The 20,035-nt window shown below is 41.8% G+C and overlaps 1 protein-coding gene and 1 pseudogene across 2 annotated transcripts in view; both read right to left on the bottom strand.

The window, feature by feature from the left end:
* Positions 1–20,035, bottom strand: part of BckdhA (Branched chain keto acid dehydrogenase E1 subunit alpha) — an 89,870-nt gene that overhangs the window by 18,112 nt on the left and 51,723 nt on the right. The window lies entirely within an intron of this gene.
* Positions 6,675–16,607, bottom strand: LOC139761752 (uncharacterized; annotated as a pseudogene).

Raw genomic sequence — 20,035 nt, forward strand, 5'->3', positions numbered from 1 at the left:
CATGTGTATGGGGGTGGGTTGGGTCATTTCTTTCGTCTTTTTCCTTGCGCTACCTCACAAACGCGGGAGACAACGACAAAGCAAAAAAAAAAAATATATATATATATATATATATATATATATATATATATATATATATATATATAGGGTGTTTTGGTCGAGGTGGTGTGCAAAGTGAGAGGGTTAGGGAAAATGATTTGGTAAACAGAGAAGAGGTAGTAAAAGCTTTGCGGAAGATGAAAGCCGGCAAGGCAGCAGGTTTGGATGGTATTGCAGTGGAATTTATTAAAAAAGGGGGTGACTGTATTGTTGACTGGTTGGTAAGGTTATTTAATGTATGTATGACTCATGGTGAGGTGCCTGAGGATTGGCGGAATGCGTGCATAGTGCCATTGTACAAAGGCAAAGGGGATAAGAGTGAGTGCTCAAATTACAGAGGTATAAGTTTGTTGAGTATTCCTGGTAAATTATATGGGAGGGTATTGATTGAGAGGGTGAAGGCATGTACAGAGCATCAGATTGGGGAAGAGCAGTGCGGTTTCAGAAGTGGTAGAGGATGTGTGGATCAGGTGTTTGCTTTGAAGAATGTATGTGAGAAATACTTAGAAAAGCAAATGGATTTGTATGTAGCATTTATGGATCTGGAGAAGGCATATGATAGAGTTGATAGAGATGCTCTGTGGAAGGTATTAAGAATATATGGTGTGGGAGGCAAGTTGTTAGAAGCAGTGAAAAGTTTTTATCGAGGATGTAAGGCATGTGTACGTGTAGGAAGAGAGGAAAGTGATTGGTTCTCAGTGAATGTAGGTTTGCGGCAGGGGTGTGTGATGTCTCCATGGTTGTTTAATTTGTTTATGGATGGGGTTGTTAGGGAGGTAAATGCAAGAGTCCTGGAAAGAGGGGCAAGTATGAAGTCTGTTGGGGATGAGAGAGTTTGGGAAGTGAGTCAGTTGTTGTTCGCTGATGATACAGCGCTGGTGGCTGATTCATGTGAGAAACTGCAGAAGCTGGTGACTGAGTTTGGTAAAGTGTGTGGAAGAAGAAAGTTAAGAGTAAATGTGAATAAGAGCAAGGTTATTAGGTACAGTAGGGTTGAGGGTCAAGTCAATTGGGAGGTGAGTTTGAATGGAGAAAAACTGGAGGAAGTGAAGTGTTTTAGATATCTGGGAGTGGATCTGTCAGCGGATGGAACCATGGAAACGGAAGTGGATCATAGGGTGGGGGAGGGGGCGAAAATTTTGGGAGCCTTGAAAAATGTGTGGAAGTCGAGAACATTATCTCGGAAAGCAAAAATGGGTATGTTTGAAGGAATAGTGGTTCCAACAATGTTGTATGGTTGCGAGGCGTGGGCTATGGATAGAGTTGTGCGCAGGAGGATGGATGTGCTGGAAATGAGATGTTTGAGGACAATGTGTGGTGTGAGGTGGTTTGATCGAGTAAGTAACGTAAGGGTAAGAGAGATGTGTGGAAATAAAAAGAGCGTGGTTGAGAGAGCAGAAGAGGGTGTTTTGAAATGGTTTGGGCACATGGAGAGAATGAGTGAGGAAAGATTGACCAAGAGGATATATGTGTCGGAGGTGGAGGGAACGAGGAGAAGAGGGAGACCAAATTGGAGGTGGAAAGATGGAGTGAAAAAGATTTTGTGTGATCGGGGCCTGAACATGCAGGAGGGTGAAAGGAGGGCAAGGAATAGAGTGAATTGGAGCGATGTGGTATACCGGGGTTGACGTGCTGTCAGTGGATTGAATCAAGGCATGTGAAGCGTCTGGGGTAAACCATGGAAAGCTGTGTAGGTATGTATATTTGCGTGTGTGGACGTGTGTATGTACATGTGTATGGGGGGGGGGGGTTGGGCCATTTCTTTCGTCTGTTTCCTTGCGCTACCTCGCAAACGCGGGAGACAGCGACAAAGTATAAAAAAAAAAAAAAAAAAAAAAAAAAAAAAAAAAAAAAAAATATATATATATATATATATATATATATATATATATATATATATCTTTCTTTTCTTCTTTCAAACTATTCGCCATTTCCCGCATTAGCGAGGTAGCGTTAAGAACAGAGGACTGGGCCTTTGAGGGAATACCCTCACCTGGCCCAATTCTCTGTTCCTTCTTTTGGAAAATTAAAAAAAAACGAGAGGGGAGGATTTCCAGCCCCCCGCTCCCTCCCCTTTTAGTCGCCTTCTACGACACGCAGGGAATACGTGGGAAGTATTCTTTCTCCCCTATCCCCAGGGAAAATATATATATATATATATATATATATATATATATATATATATATATATATATATATATATATATATATATATATCTTTCTTTCTTTCATACTATTCGCCATTTCCCGCATTAGCAAGGTAGCGTTAAGAACAGAGGACTGGGCCTTTGAGGGAATATCCTCATCTGGCCCCCTTCTCTGTTCCTTCTTTGGGAAAAAAAAAAAAAAAAAGAGGGGAGGATTTCCAGCCTCCCGCTCCCTTCCCTTTTAGTCGCCTTCTACGACACGCAGGGAATACATGGGAAGTATTCTTTCTCCCCTATCCCCAGGGATATATATTTTTCTTTTTCTTTCTTTCGTACTATTCGCCATTTCCCGCATTAGCGAGGTAGCGTTATCAACAGAGGGTGGGGGAGGGGCGAAAATCCTGGGAGCCTTGAAGGATGTGTGGAAGTCAAGAACATTGTCTCGGAAAGCAAAAATGGGTATGTTTGAAGGAATAGTGGTTCCAACAGTGTTGTATGGTTGCGAGGCATGGGCTATGGATAGAGTTGTGCGCAGGAGGGTGGATGTGCTGGAAATGAGATGTTTGAGGACAATGTGTTTAGTGTGAGGTGGTTTGATCGAGTAAGTAATGTAAGGGTAAGAGAGATGTGTGGAAATAAAAGAGCGTGGTTGAGAGAGCAGAAGAGGGTGTTTTGAAATGGTTTGGGCACATGGAGAGAATGAGTGAGGAAAGATTGACCAAGAGGATATATGTGTCGGAGGTGCAGGGAATGAGGAGAAGTGGGAGACCAAATTCCAGTTGGAAAGATGGAGTGAAAAAGATTTTGAGTGATTGGGGTCTGAACATGCAGGAGGGTGAAAGGCGGGTAAGGAATAGGGTGAATTGTATCGATGTGGTATACCGGGGTTGACATGCTGTCAGTGGATTGAATCAGGGCATGTGAAGCGTCTGGGGTAAACCATGGAAAGTTGTGTGGGGCCTGGATGTGGAAAGGGAGCTGTGATTTTGGGCATTATTGCATGACAGCTAGAGACTGAGTGTGAACGAATGGGGCCTTTGTTGTCTTTTCCTAGCGCTACCTCGCACACATGAGGGGGGAGGGGGATGGTATTCCATGTGTGGCGAGGTGGCGATGGGAATGAATAAAGGCAGACAGTGTGAATTGTGTGCATGGGTATATATGCTGTCAGTGGATTGAATCAGGGCATGTGAAGCGTCTGGGGTAAACCATGGAGAGCTGTGTAGGTATGTATATTTGCGTGTGTGGACGTATGTATATACATGTGTATGGTTGGGCCATTTCTTTCGTCTGTTTCCTTGCGCTACCTCGCAAACGCGGGAGACAGCGACAAAGCAAAAAAAAAAAAAAAAAAACATTGAGATGTATAGGTATGTATATTTGCGTGTGTGGACGTGTATGTATATACATGTGTATGGGGGTGGGTTGGGCAATTTCTTTCGTCTGTTTCCTTGCATTACCTCGCAAATGTGGGAGACAGCGACAAAGCAAATATATTTTTTTTTTTTTTTTTTTTTTTTTTTTATACTTTGTCGCTGTCTCCCGCGTTTGCGAGGTAGCGCAAGGAAACAGACGAAAGAAATGGCCCAACCCCCCCCCATACACATGTACATACGTCCACACACGCAAATATACATACCTACACAGCTTTCCATGGTTTACCCCAGACGCTTCACATGCCTTGATTCAATCCACTGACAGCACGTCAACCCCTGTATACCACATCGCTCCAATTCACTCTATTTCTTGCCCTCCTTTCACCCTCCTGCATGTTCAGGCCCCGATCACACAAAATCTTTTTCACTCCATCTTTCCACCTCCAATTTGGTCTCCCTCTTCTCCTCGTTCCCTCCACCTCCGACACATATATCCTCTTGGTCAATCTTTCCTCACTCATTCTCTCCATGTGCCCAAACCATTTCAAAACACCCTCTTCTGCTCTCTCAACCACGCTCTTTTTATTTCCACACATCTCTCTTACCCTTACGTTACTCACTCGCTCAAACCACCTCACACCACACATTGTCCTCAAACATCTCATTTCCAGCACATCCATCCTCCTGCGCACATCTCTATCCATAGCCCACGCCTCGCAACCATACAACATTGTTGGAACCACTATTCCTTCAAACATACCCATTTTTGCTTTCCGAGATAATGTTCTCGACTTCCACACATTTTTCAAGGCTCCCAAAATTTTTGCCCCCTCCCCCACCCTATGATCCACTTCCGCTTCCATGGTTCCATCCGCTGACAGATCCACTCCCAGATATCTAAAACACTTCACTTCCTCCAGTTTTTCTCCATTCAAACTCACCTCCCAATTGACTTGACCCTCACCCCTACTGTACCTAATAACCTTGCTCTTATTCACATTTACTCTTAACTTTCTTCTTCCACACACTTTACCAAACTCAGTCACCAGCTTCTGCAGTTTCTCACATGAATCAGCCACCAGCGCTGTATCATCAGCGAACAACAACTGACTCACTTCCCAAGCTCTCTCATCCCCAACAGACTTCATACTTGCCCCTCTTTCCAAAACTCTTGCATTTACCTCCCTAACAACCCCATCCATAAACAAATTAAACAACCATATATATATATATATATATATATATATATATATATATATATATATATATATATATATATATATATATATTTTTAATTTTCCAAAGGAAGGAACAGAGAAGGGGGCCAGGTGAGGATTTTCCCTCTAAGGCCCAGTCCTCTGTTCTTAACGCTACCTCGCAAACGCGGGAAATGGTGAATATTATGAAATATATATATATATATATATATCCTTATTCCTGGGGATAGGGGAGAAAGAATACTTCCCACGTATTCCCTGCGTGTCGTAGAAGGCGATTAAAAGGGGAGGGAGCGGGTGGCTGGAAATCCTCCCCTCTCGTTTTTTTTTTTTTTTTTTTTTTTTTAATTTTCCAAAGGAAGGAACAGAGAGGGGGGCCAGGTGAGGATATTCCCTCTAAGGCCCAGTCCTCTGTTGATAACGCTACCTCGCTAATGCGGGAAATGGCGAATAGTACGAGATATATATATATATATATATATATATATATATATATATATATATATATATATATATATATATATATATATCTTTTTTCTCAAACTATTCGCCATTTCCTGGGTTAGCGAGGTAGCGTTAAGAACAGAGGACTGGGCCTTTGAGGGAATATCCTCACCTGCAGTTTCTCACATGAATCAGCCACCAGCGCTGTATCATCAGCGAACAACAACTGACACTTCCCAAGCTCTCTCATCCACAACAGACTTCATACTTGCCCCTCTTTCCAAAACTCTTGCATTCACCTTCCTAACAACCCCATCCATACACAAATTAAACAACCATGGAGACATCAGACACCGCTGCCGCAAACCTACATTCACTGAGAACCAATCACTTTCCTCTCTTCCTACACGTACACGTGCCTTACATCCTCGATAAAAACTTTTCAATGATTCTAACAAGTTGCCTCCCACAGCATATATTCTTAATACCTTCCACAGAGCATCTCTATCAACTCTATCATATGCCTTCTCCAGATCCATAAATGCTACATACAAATCCATTTGCTTTTCTAAGTATTTCTCACATACATACTTCAAAGCAAACACCTGATCCACACATCCTCTACCACTTCTGAAACCACACTGCTCTTCCCCAATCTGATGCTCTGTACATGCCTTTACCCTCTCAATCAATATACATACATATATATATATATATATATATATATATATATATATATATATATGGGCTATGGATAGAGTTGTGCGCAGGAGGATGGATGTGCTGGAAATGAGATGTTTGAGGACAATGTGTGGTGTGAGGTGGTTTGATCGAGTAAGTAACGTAAGGGTAAGAGAGATGTGTGGAAATAAAAAGAGCGTGGTTGAGAGAGCAGAAGAGGGTGTTTTGAAATGGTTTGGGCACATGGAGAGAATGAGTGAGGAAAGATTGACCAAGAGGATATATGTGTCGGAGGTGGAGGGAACGAGGAGAAGAGGGAGACCAAATTGGAGGTGGAAAGATGGAGTGAAAAAGATTTTGTGTGATCGGGGCCTGAACATGCAGGAGGGTGAAAGGAGGGCAAGGAATAGAGTGAATTGGAGCGATGTGGTATACAGGGTTTGACGTGCTGTCAGTGGATTGAATCAAGGCATGTGAAGCGTCTGGGGTAAACCATGGAAAGCTGTGTAGGTATGTATATTTGCGTGTGTGGACGTGTGTATGTACATGTGTATGGGGGGGGGTTGGGCCATTTCTTTCGTCTGTTTCCTTGCGCTACCTCGCAAACGCGGGAGACAGCGACAAAGTATAAAAAAAAAAAAAAAAAAAAATATATATATATATATATATATATTTTTTCTTTTTTTGCTTTGTCGCTGCCCCCGCGTTTGCGAGGCAGCGCAAGGAAACAGACGAAAGAAATGGCCCAACCCACCCCCATACACATGTATATACATACGTCCACACACGCAAATATACATACCTACACAGCTTTCCATGGTTTACCCCAGATGCTTCACATGCCCTGATTCAATCCACTGACAGCACGTCAACCCCGGTATAACACATCGATCCAATTCACTCTATTCCTTGCCCTCCTTTCACCCTCCTGCATGTTCAGGCCCCGATCACACAAAATCTTTTTCACTCCATCTTTCCACCTCCAATTTGGTCTCCCACTTCTCCTCGTTCCCTCCACCTCCGACACATATATCCTCTTGGTCAATCTTTCCTCACTCATTCTCTCCATGTGCCCAAACCATTTCAAAACACCCTCTTCTGCTCTCTCAACCACGCTCTTTTTATTTCCACACATCTCTCTTACCCTTACGTTACTTACTCGATCAAACCACCTCACACCACACATTGTCCTCAAACATCTCATTTCCAGCACATCCATCCTCGTGCGCACAACTCTATCCATAGCCCACGCCTCGCAACCATACAACATTGTTGGAACCACTATTCCTTCAAACATACCCATTTTTGCTTTCCGAGATAATGTTCTTGACTTCCACACATTCTTCAAGGCTCCCACGATTTTCGCCCCCTCCCCCACCCTATGATCCACTTCCACTTCTATGGTTCCATCCGCTGCCAGATCCACTCCCAGATATCTAAAACACTTTACTTCCTCCAGTTTTTCTCCATTCAAACTTACCTCCCAACTGACTTGACCCTCAACCCTACTGTACCTAATTACCTTGCTCTTATTCACATTATATATATATATATATATATATATATATATTTTTTTTTGCTTTGTCGCTGTCTCCCGCGTTTGCGAGGTAGCGCAAGGAAACAGACGAAAGAAATGGCACAACCCACCCCCATACACATGTATATACATACGTCCACACACGCAAATATACATACCTACACAGCTTTCCATGGTTTACCCCAGACGCTTCACATGCCCTGATTCAATCCACTGACAGCACATCAACCCCGGTATACCACATCGCTCCAATTCACTCTATTCCTTGCCCTCCTTTCACCCTCCTGCATGTTCAGGCCCCGATCACACAAAATCTTTTTCACTCCATCTTTCCACCTCCAATTTGGTCTCCCTCTTCTCCTCGTTCCCTCCACCTCCGACACATATATCCTCTTGGTCAATCTTTCCTCACTCATTCTCTCCATGTGACCAAACCATTTCAAAACACCCTCTTCTGCTCTCTCAACCATGCTCTTTTTATTTCCACACATCTCTCTTACCCTTACGTTACTTACTCGATCAAACCACCTCACACCACACAGTGTCCTCAAACATCTCATTTCCAGCACATCCATCCTCCTGCACACAACTCTGTCCATTGCCCATCCCTCACAACCAAACAACATTATTGGAATCACTATTCCTTCAAACATACCCATTTTTGCTTTCCGAGATAATGTTCTCGACTTACACACATTCTTCAAGGCTCCCACGATTTTTGCCCCCTCCCCCACCCTATGATCCACTTCCGCTTCCATGGTTCCATCCGCTGCCAGATCCACTCCCAGATATCTAAAACACTTTACTTCCTCCAGTTTTTCTCCATTCAAACTTACCTCCCAATTGATTTGACCCTCAACCCTACTGTACCTAATAACCTTGCTCTTATTCACTTTTACTCTTAACTTTCTTCTTTCACACACTTTACCAAACTCAGTCACCAGCTTCTGCAGTTTCTCACATGAATCAGCCACCAGCGCTGTATCATCAGCGAACAACAACCGACTCACTTCCCAAGCTCTCTCATCCCCAACAGACTTCATACTTGCCCCTCTTTCCAAAACTCTTGCATTCACCTCCCTTACAATCCCATCCATAAACAAATTAAACAACCATGGAGACATCACACACCCCTGCCATAAACCTACATTCACTGAGAACCAATCACTTTCCTCTCTTCCTACACGTACACATGCCTTACATCCTCGATAAAAACTTTTCACTGCTTCTAACAACTTGCCTCCCACACCATATATTCTTAATACCTTCCACAGAGCATCTCTATCAACTCTATCATATGCCTTCTCCATATCCATAAATGCTACATACAAATCCATTTGCTTTTCTAAGTATTTCTCACATACATTCTTCAAAGCAAACACCTGATCCACACATCCTCTACCACTTCTGAAACCACACTGCTCTTCCCCAATCTGATGCTCTGTACATGCCTTCCCCCTCTCAATCAATACCCTCCCATATAATTTACCAGGAATACTCAACAAACTTATACCTCTGTAATTTGAGCACTCACTCTTATCCCCTTTGCCTTTGTACAATGGCACTATGCACGCATTCCGCCAATCCTCAGGCACCTCATCATGAGTCATACATATATTAAATAACCTTACCAACCAGTCAATAATACAGTCACCGCCTTTTTTAATAAATTCCACTGCAATACCATCCAAACCTGCTGCCTTGCCGGCTTTCATCTTCCGCAAAGCTTTTACTACCTCTTCTCTGTTTACCAAATCATTTTCCCTAACCCTCTCACTTTGCACACCACCTCGACCAAGACACCCTATATCTGCCACTCTATCATCAAACACATTCAACAAACCTTCAAAATACTCACTCCATCTCCATATATATACACACACACAGACATATACATATATACACGTGTACATAATTCATACTTGCATCCTTCATTCATTCCTGTCACCACCCCGCCACACATGAAATGACACCCCCCTCTCCCCCAGCATGTTTACAAGGTAGCGCTAGGAAAAGACAACAAAGGCCACATTCGTTCACATTCAGTCTCTAGCTGTCATGAATAATGCACTGAAACCACAGCTCCCTTTCCATATCCATGCCCCACAAAACTTTCCATGGTTCAATCCAGTGACAGCATGTCCACCCCTGTATACCACATTTTTCCAATTCACTCTGTTCCATGCACGCCTTTCACCCTCCTGCATGTTCAGGCCCCGATCGCTCAAAATCTTTTTCACTCCATCCTTCTACCTCTAATTTGGTTTCCCACTTCTTGTTCCCTCCAACTCTGACACATATATACTCTTAGTCAATCTTTCCTCACTCATTCTCTCCATGTGACCAAACCATTTCAATACACCCTCTTCTTCTCTCTCAACCACACTCTTTTTATTACCACACATCTCTCTTACCCTTTCATTACTTAATCAAACCACCATATACCAAATATTGTCCTCAAACATCTCATTTCCAACACATCCACCCTCCTCCGCACAACTCTATCTATAGCAAACGCCTCGCAGCCATATAACGGTGTTGGTACCACTATTCCTTCAAACACCCATTTTTGCTTTCCGAGATAATATTCTAGCCTTCCACACATTTTTCAACGCTCCCAGAACTTTTGCCCCCTTCCCCACCCTGTGACTCTCTTCCGATTGTTCCATCCGATGGTTCCATCCGCTGCCAAATCCACTCCCAGATATCTAAAACACTTCACTTCCTCCAGTTATTCTCCATTCAAACTTACCTCCCAATTAACTTGTCCCTCAACCCTACTGTACCTAATAACCTTGCTCTTATTCACATTACTCAGCTTTCGTCCTTCACACACTTTACCAAACTCAGTCACGAGCTTCTGCAGTTCCTCACCCGAATCAGCCACCAGCGCTGTATAATCAGCGAACAACAACTGACTCACTTCCTAAGCCCTCTCATCCACAACAGACTGCATACTTGCCCCCTTTTCCAAAACTCTTGCATTCACCTCCCTAGCAACCCCATCCATAAACAAATTAAACAACCATGGAGACATCACGCACCCCTACCGCTAACCGACATTCACTGAGAACCAATCACTTTCCTCTCTTCCTACTCGTATGCATCCTCGATAAAAACTTTTCACTGCTTCTAGCAACTTGCCTCCCACACATTATATTCTTAATACCTTCCACATAGCATTTCTATCAACGCTATCACATGCCTTCTCCATAACTGACTCACTTCCCAAACTCTTTCATCCACAACAGACTGCATACTTGCCCCTCTTTCCAAAACTCTTGCATTTACCTCCCTAATATCCCCATCCATAAACAGATTAAACAACCATTGAGACATCACACACCCCTGCCGCAAACCTACATTCACTGAGAACCAATCACTTTCCTCTCTTCCTACATGTACACATACCTTACATCCTCGATAAAAACTTTTCATTGCTTCTAACAACTTGCCCCCACACCATATATTCTTAATACCTTCCAAAGAGAATCTCTATCAACTCTATCATATGCCTTCTCCAGATCCATAAATGCTACATACAAATCCATTTGCTTTTCTATGTATGTCTCATATACATTCTTCAGAGCAAATACCTGATCCACACATCCTCTACCACTTCTGAAACCATACTGCTCTTCCCCAGTCTGATGCTCTGTACATGCCTTCACCCTCTCAATCAATACCCTCCCATAGAATTTACCAGGAATACTCAACAAACTTATACCTCTGTAATTTGAGCACTCACTTTTATCCCTTTTGCCTTTGTACAATGGCACTATGCAAGCATTCCTCCAATCCTTAGGCACCTCACCATGAGACATACATACATTAAATAACCTTACCAACCAGTCAACAATACAGTCACCCCCTTTTTTAATAAAATCCACTGCAATACCATCCAAACCCGCTGCCTTGCTGGCTTTCATCTTCCACAAAGCTTTTACTACCTCTTCTCTGTTTACCAAATCATTCTCTCTGTTTACCAAATCATTCTCCCTAACCCTCTCACTTTGCACACCACCTCAACCAAGACACCCTATATCTGCCACTCTATCATCAAACACATTCAACAAACATTCAGAATACTCACTCCATCTCCTCACATCACCACTATTTGTTATCACCTTCCCATTAGCCCCCTTCACTGAAGTTCCCATTTGTTCCTTTGTCTTACGCACCTTATTTACCTCCTTCCAAAACATCTTTTTATTCTCCTTAAAATTTAATGATAATCTCTCATCCCAACTCTCATTTGACCTCTTTTTCACCTCTTGCACCTTTCTCTTAACCTCCTGCCTCTTTCTTTTATACATTTACCACTCATTTGCATCATTTCCCTGCAAAAATCGTCCAAATGCCTCTCTCTTCTCTTTCACTAATAATCTTACTTTTTAATCCCTCCACTCACTACCCTTTCTAATCTGCCCACCTCCCACGCTTCTCATGCCACAAGCATCTTTTGCATAAGCCATCACTGCTTCCCTAAATACATCCCATTCCTCCCCCACTCCCCTTACCTCCTTTGTTCTCACCTTTTCCCATTCTGTACTCAGTCTCTCCTGGTACTTCCTCACACAAGTCTCCTTCCCAAGCTCACTTACTCTCACCACTCTTTTCACCCCAACATTCTCTCTTCTGAAAACCTCTACAAATCTTCACCTTTGCCTCCACAAGATAATCATCAGACATCCCTCCAGTTGCACATCCCAGCACATTAACATCCAAAAGTCTCTCTTTCGCGCACCTATCAATTAACACATAATCCAATAACGCTCTCTAGCCATCTCTCCTACTTACATAGGTATACTTATGTATATCTCTCTTTTTAAACCAGGTATTCCCAATCACCAGTCCTTTTTCAGCACATAACTCTACAAGCTCTTCACCATTTCCATTTACAACACTGAACACCCCATGTACAACAATTATTCCCTCAACTCCCACATTACTCACCTTTGCATTCAAATCACCCATCACTATATCCAGGTCTCATGCATCAAAACTACTATAATAATCACCCATCTCTCTCCATCCACTTTCAGTCTTACCCATATCAATCTAGAGTTTACTTTCTTACATTCTATCACATACTCCCACAACTCCTGTTTCAAGAGTAGTGCGACTCCTTCCCTTGCTCTTGTCCTCTCACTAACCCCTGACTTTACTGCGAAGACATTCCCAAACCACTCTTCCCCTTTACTCTTGAGCTTTGTTTCACTCAGAGCCAAAACATCCAGGTTCCTTTCCTCAAACATACTACCTATCTCTCCTTTTTTCTCATCTTGGTTACATCCACACACATTTAGACACCACAATCTGAGCCTTCGAGAAGGATGAGCACTCCCCGCGTGACTCCTTCTTCTGTTTCCTCTTTTAGAAAGTTAAAATACAAGGAGGGGAGGGTTTCCAGCCCCCCACTCCCATCCTCTTTAGTTGCCTTTTATGACACGTAAAATAAATAATTAAATAAAAATAATTACATATCACTTATTCATTCTAATTACATCAGAACACATCAATCTCTCAAACATGTCAGAGCATTTATGCATCCATAGAAATATAAAATTGGTACTAAGATACTAAAATAAGGCATACGTGTTGTTATAAGTTTATAAGATGGACTATGAGAGAGTTCAGGGAGATGTATTTACTGTTCACATATGTTTTTCTTGGCATAAAAAAAAATACAACCTATAAAAGAATTCGTTTGTTTGTAAACATAACAAAATCTAATGATAACACAGAATTACCTTAAAAAACTCCTATGAAGTACTGGTAACATATCCTGTGTGCCTGGGGGTTGGCTCTAACCTGTGTGCCACTCCTCCACCATGAGCATCAGACCAGGAAATCAGCATATCTTTAACTTTACTTACACCATTGACACTAGCATAAGGTAGATGAAGTATATGGAGGCTGTGGTTCATAGCACTTACGCTGTTCCATACTTTCCCTGGAAGGCGATCAGCAAATCTTCTACGAATACTTGGATGGTGCCAGGCTTCACAGTAATCCTAGGTGGCTCAATGGCTTGTTTCAGGTTGTTATCTTTAAATACCACTTGTCCCACTACCTGCACGGCTGCTCCTACCTCTGGGCTGGCCAATACAATTCTCAGTCCACACACCTGTCTGGTGTCAGTAATAATCATGGGGGTGTATGTAGTGATGGGCCGAGCACAAGATTGATGAGTCTCATCCTGAAGGTCATGAGATAATAAATTGGCCAGGTGGTTGTTGAACAGGATCCCAGGCTTGGTCATCACACGTGAGCCAAAATATGTCCCCAGTCCAACAATTGCTGTGACATACTGGTCATATGTATCAATAACAGATACAGATGAAGCACTTTGTTCAGGAAGGAGAAGAACACTGAGATTAGCTTGGGTCACTGAAGAGTCTTTGGCTTCATCTTTGGTTGACCTCAAGAGCATTTCTGTCAAATTTTGCAGACTTTGTTCATCTGAATAAGCTAATTTAATAAATCCTGCATAACTTCTTTGGATTGCTTCGGCAAAAGAATGATAAAGGATGGAGGGTGTGGTGGCATGCATAATTTTGGAGTTCTGCAGTAGCTGTAGTGCAGTCAGCAACTGAGGGCCTCCAAAGGGTGCAGAAGCCATAAATATGGACATGTTCTTCACAGATATGTGGATGCATGGGCGTTCACGAACCTTGTAATCTAGAAAATCTTTTACATGTACTTCTGCCCCTTCTGCTCGTAATGCTTTAAATTCCTCCTTACCAAAATCAACAGCATAAAAACTGTCAGCACCATGCTTGGCCACAATATCTAAAAATTCAGCAAAGTTTTCTCTCTACATAAAGGTGCCCTTCTGTAGCATGATGCCCTTGGGGAAGAAAGTCTTCTCAAATGGTGTAACACCATCTACTTTACTGATGTTAGACTTTTTGAGTACATTTTCAAGTTGTATTGATACACTGAATCCTTGCCTGGCTATCCTAATGCTTGGTTGAAACAGTGTTTGCGATGAAAGCTTTCCATATTTGCTATGAGCATACTCAAGTCCCCGTAAAAGACCTGGCACTCCAATGCTCTGTCCACCAATCTCATGGGGCTAAAGTTCATCAGGATGATGGCTGCGTGGGACACCACTCATGAAGTCTAGGACAGTTGATGTGTTGCTCTTATGATCATGTGCCAGCATTATGCCACTTCCTCCTGGCCCCACAGTATGTGGATGAATGACAGCCATTATGTATAAGCAAATATTCCAAAATCCAAGAAAATTTCCAAAACACTTCTGGCCCCAGGCATTTCGGAAAAGGGATGCTCAACCTGTATTACCAACTAATTCCTTGGCTACTCTTTTCAGAAGGTCAATGGCAATGGGGAAAGTTTCATAGTATTGAAAGTTTGCTAATGCAAAACTGTTATTCAAAAAATTATCTCTACCCACAAATCATGACCCACTTAGCTTGTTGTCTGTAGTTGGTAAACTTATGGAAACCATCATTCAGTATAAGAATGTAAATCAATTAGAGGACCATCACTTATCAAATGATTCTCAGCATGGTTTTTGAAGATACAGTACATATTTGACAAATCTGCTTGATTCCTTTTATGATATAATCAATATCTATGGTGTAAGTAATGTCACCTACTTAGATTTTCAAAAAGCACAGGGAACATTTCCACAACAAAGGCTACTAACAAAAGATAAAGTTACACAGCATAGATAGGGTTGTACTTCTGTGGTTATAACATTGGCTGACTTGTCATACACAGAGTACTGATTAATGGTTAAGCCTGAAAACGGTTAAATACAACAAAAGGTATGCCACAAGAATTAGTCTTGAGACTGGTTCTCTTTCTCATATATATTATTTTTTTTTTCTTTTTTTTGCTTTGTCGCTGTCTCCCGCGTTTGCGAGGTAGCGCAAGGAAACAGACGAAAGAAATGGCCCAACCCACCCCCATACACATGTATATACATACGTCCACACACGCAAATATACATACCTACACAGCTTTCCATGGTTTACCCCAGACGCTTCACATGACCTGATTCAATCCACTGACAGCACGTCAACCCCGGTATACCACATCGATCCAATTCACTCTATTCCTTGCCCTCCTTTCACCCTCCTCCATGTTCAGGCCCCGATCACACAAAATCTTTTTCACTCCATCTTTCCAACTCCAATTTGGTCTCCCACTTCTCCTCGTTCCCTCCACCTCCGACACATATATCCTCTTGGTCAATCTTTTCTCACTCATTCTCTCCATGTGCCCAAACCATTTCAAAACACCCTCTTCTGCTCTCTCAACCACGCTCTTTTTATTTCCACACATCTCTCTTACCCTTATGTTACTTACTCGATCAAACCACCTCACACCACACATTGTCCTCAAACATCTCATTTCCAGCACATCCATCCTCCTGCGCACAACTCTATCCACAGCCCACGCCTCGCAACCATACAACATTGTTGGGACCACTATTCCTTCAAACATACCCATTTTTGCTTTCCGAGATAATGTTCTCGACTTCCACACATTCTTCAAGGCTCCCAGAATTTTCGCCCCCTCCCCCACCCTATGATCCACTTCCGCTTCTATGGTTCCATCCGCTGCCAGATCCACTCCCAGATATCTAAAACACTTTACTTCCTCCAGTTTTTCTCCATTCAAACTTACCTCCCAATTGACTTGACCCTCAACCCTACTGTACCTAATAACCTTGCTCTTATTCACATTTACTCTTAACTTTATTCTTTCACACACTTTACCAAACTCAGTCACCAGCTTCTGTAGTTTCTCACATGAATCAGCCACCAGCACTGTATCATCAGCGAACAACAACTGACTCACTTCCCAAGCTCTCTCATCCCCAACAGACTTCATACTTGCCCCTCTTTCCAAAACTCTTGCATCCACCTCCCTAACAACCCCATCCATAAACAAATTAAACAACCATGGAGACATCACACACCCCTGACGCAAACCTACATTCACTGAGAACCAATCACTTTCCTCTCTTCCTACACGTACACATGCCTTACATCCTCGATAAAAACTTTTCACTGCTTCTAACAACTTGCCTCCCACACCATATATTCTTAATACCTTCCACAGAGCATCTCTATCAACTCTATCATATGCCTTCTCCAGATCCATAAATGCTACATACAAATCCATTTGCTTTTCTAAGTATTTCTCACATACATTCTTCAAAGCAAACACCTGATCCACACATCCTCTACCACTTCTGAAACCACACTGCTCTTCCCCAATCTGATGCTCTGTACATGCCTTCACCCTCTCAATCAATACCCTCCCATATAATTTACCAGGAATACTCAACAAACTTATACCTCTGTAATTTGAGCACTCACTCTTATCCCCTTTGCCTTTGTACAATGGCACTATGCACGCATTCCGCCAATTCTCAGGCACCTCACCATGAGTCATACATACATTAAATAACCTTACCAACCAGTCAATAATACAGTCATCCCCTTTTTTAATAAATTCCACTCCAATATCATCCAAACCTGCTGCCTTGCTGGCTTTCATCTTCCGCAAAGCTTTTACTACCTCTTCTCTGTTTACCAAATCATTTTCCCTAACCCTCTCACTTTGCACACCACCTCAACCAAAACACCCTATATCTGCCACTCTATCATCAAACACATTCAACACACCTTCAAAATACTCACTCCATCTCCTCACATCACCACTACTTGTTATCACCTCCCCATTTGTGCCCTTCACTGAAGTTCCCATTTGCTCCCTTGTCTTACGCACTTTATTTACCTCCTTCCAGAACATCTTTTTATTCTCCCTAGAATTTAATGACACTCTCTCACCCCAACTCTCATTTGCCCTCTTTTTCACCTCTTGCACCTTAATGATACTGATAATCAGCTGCATTGAAAAATATCAAAATTTACAGATAATACCAAGAAAATAAATCTACAACAGAAGCTGAATGTCTGCAGCTTTAAATGGAATAGAAACTGATAGACTGAGCTCCCAAGAGGCAAATGAATCATAATATTGATTAGTGCAAAGTTTTATAAATTGGCAGTAAAAACAAAACAGCAAGCTACAGTATGAGTTTCTGTTGAGGAACATAAAAGTGAATGAGGAAAAATATCCAGGTTTCATATTCTATGATAACCTAATGCCAAGTGAGCAGTGTACAGCAGTAGTAATGGCAATTGAACTTCTTGGATTTGTAGTTAAGGCTATTGAATTTTAAGTCTAGGGAACTTATCCTCACTCGTTTCTAGTCACTGGAGCTTTCTGAGCTTGAATATTGTGTTCAGTTTTGGTAACCCTACTTGAAAAATAACATAGACTGAATGGAGCAAGTGCAGAGGTATGCGGCCTAGATGATTTTTAGACTGAGAAAGAAATCCTATGAGTACATACTAAATGACTTAAATCTATTTACCTTAGAAAAGAGAGTCAAGCAGATATCTGATACAGGTATTCAAAATCAAAGGGTTCCATAATCTTGATCTAACAAGCTACTTAAGTATAGATTTGTCTGATTTCTCTTGTAATAAAAGATACAAACTCATGAAGAAACATTTAACCTCGAATGAGGTGAAGCACTTATTCTTCAACAGGACAGTTAATATATGAAATGACAGATAAGTCACAGTGTTTAAAAACAGCACCACAGATATATTTAAGGAGAGACCTGATAATCATCTCACCTCAGATCTATGACTGACATTATGTGCATCTCCATAATTACACAATTTTTTTTTTCTTTTGAAATATATGTATGTCTTTCTACTCTTACCACACTTACAAACAGCCTCATTAAGACGCAATGGTCTGTTGCTGCCTGAGTTCCTTTGGATAACTCAACTTCACCAAACGTGAATCTTCTCTTGTGGTGCAACCTTCTAAAGCTGGAGTCTCATAAAAAGTTAATATAAATAAGCTAGAAAGAATTAAGAAACCTTTTACAAGAAAAACTGAAGGTTAAGAACATCTGAAGTGCCTCAAAAGGCTAAGACAGTTGCAAAGTGATTGTTTTGAGAGAAAAACATATATGATTACAGAGGCATGGCAGCAAAAAGAAAGACATAAACCAAATGTAGCTGAATTAAAAGTCTCATGTATAGGGAAATGCAATGAAAACTGCAAGTCTTCCTAAGGATATACTAAAAACATAATGAACCTTTCCTTCACTTTACCATTCTGATGGTATGATAGCTGTATCTGCCATAGACAGATGAACTCTATAGTTTTTGATTCTCCTCTAACTAAATTGTATGACTATCATTCCTTTACCCCTTTATGCTCCTCTAATCCTATGCCCCTCCTATGCTTACAGACCTGATGGTAGCCATCCCCAGTACTGAAACAGTGTGTCTTCAAATTAGTGCCTGTGCCAACACGTCTGTTTCATTTCTGTTTAAAAACCAGAACTTTTCTTTCTTCTTGGAAGCCTGTTATTACATCCCATCCCTGAGAGGGTGACCATTCTAACACCTCCAGCTACTGTCCTGTTGCTTTGACATCTACTGTTTCTAAACATTTTGAATCCCCCTGAACTCCTATATCCTTAGACACCTTGAATCTCACAGTCTTCTCTCTGACTACCAGTATGGCTTCTGGGAGGTGAGATCCACTGGTGATATTCTTTCCTATCTCACTAATATATATTTGTCATCCCTGAAAGATTTTGGCAAATCCCATGCAGTTGCCCTTGAAATATCCAAGGCTTTTGAAAGGGTGTGGCATCCAAGTCATATTTCTAAGCTCCACTCTTTTGGCTTCCCTCCCTCACTTTGCTCCCTTACATCTAGCTTCCTCTTTGGCCGATCTATCTCCGAGATTGTTGGCGGATTAACCTCTCCCCATTTCTCCATCAATAGTGGTGCTCCTCAAAGTTCTGTCTTGATTTCCTTTCTTCTACAAATAACCAAAGGCACTCATTCCCTGATGATTCACCACTGCATTCCTCCACATCCTTCAATTCTGCTCCTTACTCTCTCACTTGGTGGGCATCTTGTTTTGACACAACTTCCTCAATAAACTCAGACTTGGACAGGATATCTCAGTGGGGTAAACAAAATCTGTTTAAGTTTAATAACTCTAAGACCTAGTTTCTGCCCATTGCTTTATCGAAAATTCCTCACATCTTTCCTCTCTCCTTTGATGGTTCTATAATTCCACCTCTTCATTCAATGAACATACTTGGTATTGCTGTAACATCTATACTATATTGGAAACCCTACATCACAGGAAAAGTTACATCTGCCTCTAAGAAACTGGTAGTCCTGTTTAGAAGTTGAAATTTCTTTTCTTCCAAACAGTTGCTCCATTTATACAAAGGGTTGAGCCGTCCTTGTACAGAGTACTGCTCTAACATCTGGGATGGTTACTGCTCTGCATCCTTACTTGATAGAGTTGAATTGCAAGCAGTCCAACTTATCAACTCTCCAAGGATAACTTCAAAACTTGACTCACTTGCCTCATGTCACAATGTTGGTTCACTTTCCCTCTTCAATAGGTATCACTTTGGTCTTTGCTCTCAAGAGC

This window comes from Panulirus ornatus, chromosome 41, assembly GCF_036320965.1.
Source record: "Panulirus ornatus isolate Po-2019 chromosome 41, ASM3632096v1, whole genome shotgun sequence".
Taxonomy (NCBI): domain Eukaryota; kingdom Metazoa; phylum Arthropoda; class Malacostraca; order Decapoda; family Palinuridae; genus Panulirus; species Panulirus ornatus.